This window comes from Benincasa hispida, chromosome 11 (genome assembly GCF_027475165.1).
Source record: "Benincasa hispida cultivar pf3 chromosome 11, pf3_genome.v1.1, whole genome shotgun sequence".
NCBI classification, from domain to species: Eukaryota; Viridiplantae; Streptophyta; class Magnoliopsida; order Cucurbitales; family Cucurbitaceae; genus Benincasa; species Benincasa hispida.
Window position 1 is genome coordinate 7780536 of NC_143488.1, and position 3382 is coordinate 7783917.

Here is a 3382-nt window from a genome sequence, read left to right on the forward strand (position 1 = left end):
AATAAATAAAAAGAAATAGTTAAAAAAAACGACGTACTTAAAATAGTGAAAAAGATTATGAATATATAGTCATTCAATGGTGGACAGCAACATAAAATAGAAAGAAAATCCACCAAAATTCAAAGGGAGGAGGAGGCAGTTAGGACCCACCAATGTTTCTCTCTCTCTTGAATCTGCTAACAAACTATTTGGCCAATTCTTCATACCGCTGATTTCGCAGTGTCAGAGGAGGAATACAGAGTCATTGGTCATTGAGGTTGCCAACAACATAACCCAAAAATGGCTTTGATTTCTTATGGGTTCAAGCAATTTTCCCTTCTTTTTTCAACTCACAGATAATCCAGCAAACCTTGTTGGATGTAGGGGTTCAATTCCCCTTCTCCTTTGCTGAGCCCATTTCCCGATCGGGGTTTGATCGCCCTTTGCATCGTTTCTCTGATCGATGCGGTCGGATTTGGTGGTTCATGGGTTGCATTATCTCCAAGCACGTAGATAAATCAACCGCATCACCCGTTTATAAACTTCATCGGACAAAACCCACCACCACTAAATCCGCCACTGTTGCCGCCGCCACCGAGAAGGGTTCTGTTGTGACCCTAGACACTTCAGTAGCGACGCTCGATCATGAGAAGAAAGGGGATGAAAAATTAAAGGATCGAAGTCAAGATATTAAAAAATCGAAAAAAGGGAGTTCCCAAGGAGGGAAGGGTTCTTTCAGATTAGGGTTTTCTCAACGATATGTTGAAGCTGAGCAGGTTGCCGCCGGCTGGCCTTCTTGGCTCAGTAGTGTGGCCGATGAGGCCATTCATGGATGGGTGCCTCTCCGTGCTGATTCCTTCGAGAAGTTGGAGAAGATTGGACAAGGTACATACAACAGCGTGTTTCGTGCTCGAGAAGTTGAGACAGGAAGGATGGTTGCATTGAAGAAGGTTCGTTTCGATAATTTTCAACCGGAGAGCATTAGGTTTATGGCAAGGGAAATCATGATTTTGCGCAGGCTTGAACACCCAAACATCATGCAATTAGAAGGCATAATTACTTCCAATATGTCTAACAACATTTACCTTGTATTTGAATACATGGAACATGATCTTGCAGGACTAGTGTCTAGTCCTGATGTCAAGTTCAGTGAGGCACAAGTTAAGTGCTATATGAGACAACTTCTATCTGCAATTGAGCATTGCCACCTTCGGGGTATAATGCATAGAGACATTAAAGCATCCAATATTTTGGTAAACAATGAAGGAATTCTGAAGTTAGCAGATTACGGATTAGCAAATGTCATAAACTCGAGAAACAAGCAAGTGCTAACAAGTCGAGTGGTGACGTTATGGTATCGCCCTCCTGAGCTACTAATGGGTTCAACAGATTACGGATTACCTGTGGACCTTTGGAGCATAGGATGTGTATTTGCAGAATTGTACTTGGGAAAACCCCTTCTTAAAGGAAGAACCGAGGTTGAACAATTACACAAGATATTCAAACTTTGCGGCTCTCCACCTGAAGAGTTTTGGAAAAAAACAAAGCTTCCTCATGCAGCTATGTTCAGACCCCAACATGCATACGAAAGTTCTCTACATGAAAAGTGCAAAGAATTTGCACCCTCCGCAGTGAGTCTATTAGAAAATTTTCTTGCCATTGAACCTTACAAGCGTGGGACTGCCTCTTCTGCTCTCATGTCTGAGTATTTCAAGACGAAGCCATATGCTTGTGATCCATCTACCTTACCTAAGTATCCACCAAACAAAGAAATGGATGCCAAAAATCGTGAAGATGCACGAAGGAAAAGGGCGAATGCAAGAGCAAAAGAGATAGAGACAACACAAAGGCCTAGAAGAGTCAAAAAAAAATTCCAAGAATTCAATAGCCATAAAGTGCCAATCAAAGAGGAAGTAGAAGAAAACATTCAAACTTTTCGACAGAATGGCAACAATACTAACAATCTTTCCAAAGAACAAGGTGACATTTTCCAAAGAGAGCCTCAGAAGCAACTATATGATACAACATCAGAGGCTTCCCAGGTCGCAACTGCACCAAATCAAAGAGGAGATAGCGCATTCACAGCCCCAATACCAGTCTCGGTATCTAGTGGTTTTGCTTGGGTAAAGAAGCGAAAGGAAGCTACATCTACAATATCAGATGGTCTTAAGAGCCAAATAAGTGCTTTGGATCCATCTTTTGCAAATTACACCTTTAAATTAACAAAAAAACAAAATGGATACACAAACATTCCAGTTAATTCAGGCGTGCAGGACTATGAAATTCGAAAACAGCAAAGAAGAAAACATGATTTTCCTGAGTCTTTTGATGCATCTGAAGCATACCCATTCTTGAATATTTCCAATGAATTATATCCAAAACCACCATCCAATGCCACAACCAATCTTGACAATGATGATACAGAATCGCATATTGATTTCTTAGGTCCTCTCTTAACAAAACCCCATAGAATAGATGAACTCGTGCAAAAAAATGAAAGTCACATCCAACGAGTGGCTCGAAAATCCAGATTCGGAAGAGATAAATGATTCATTCATTATCCAATGCAATAGTCAGATGATAGGCGTACATATAAAACCATACTTAGCAACAACAGTTCCAAGACCTACGTCCACAATAGAGCTCAGATTGACAATTGCAACTTGACAGCAAAAACAAGCGAAAGGAAGCAGAAAAAGAAGAAGCTTCTACAAATATATATACATTTATTTGAGATTTTCAGATAAGTTTAATGAAAAATACCGTCAGATGCAATTGATCAATTTTTGGAAATGTGATCATTTTTTTTTTTTAAAATAGTCATTCAATAAAATCATTTAATATAAATATTTAGGAAAAATTGTAGAGACAACCCGTAAAGTATATGACGGAAGTAACTGTAGTTGTACCACATTAAACTTTCAATTTGAAAAATTGAGCTCTCACACTTAACTAAATGATTAAATAGGACCCTCAAATTTATGTAATTATATAAATTGTACTAATATATTTTTTCTTTTAATACGAAATATAAAGTAATACTGTTTTCTAAGCTTGATTTGTAAAAGTGAAATTATAATTAAATGGAGCCTAAAAATTGATTTGTCTGAGACTAGCGTGTGTGGCAAACCTTCAAGAGTCTAAATAGCTGAGACAATGGAGAGAAAAAAATGAAAAAATGAAGAGAATATGTACCAAAAAAGGAAAATCTTGAAGAAGAATTGATAACTTCAAACAAAACTGTACATGTATACTGCTTTAGTGATAAAGATCATGGGGCAGTGAGTATAATATAAGAAATCAATTTTCTTCTCAAATGAAATTCAACCAATATAAGGTAAGAAATCAACTCTAATGATTAATGAATATAATGCAGATTAGTTCTAAATTAAACTGCCTTTTT

The 3382-nt window shown here is 37.7% G+C and overlaps 1 pseudogene; it reads left to right on the forward strand.

The window, feature by feature from the left end:
- The first annotated feature begins 464 nt into the window (after window positions 1–464).
- LOC120091644 (cyclin-dependent kinase C-2 C pseudogene) lies at window positions 465–2528 on the forward strand (annotated as a pseudogene).
- The last annotated feature ends 854 nt before the right edge of the window (window positions 2529–3382 follow it).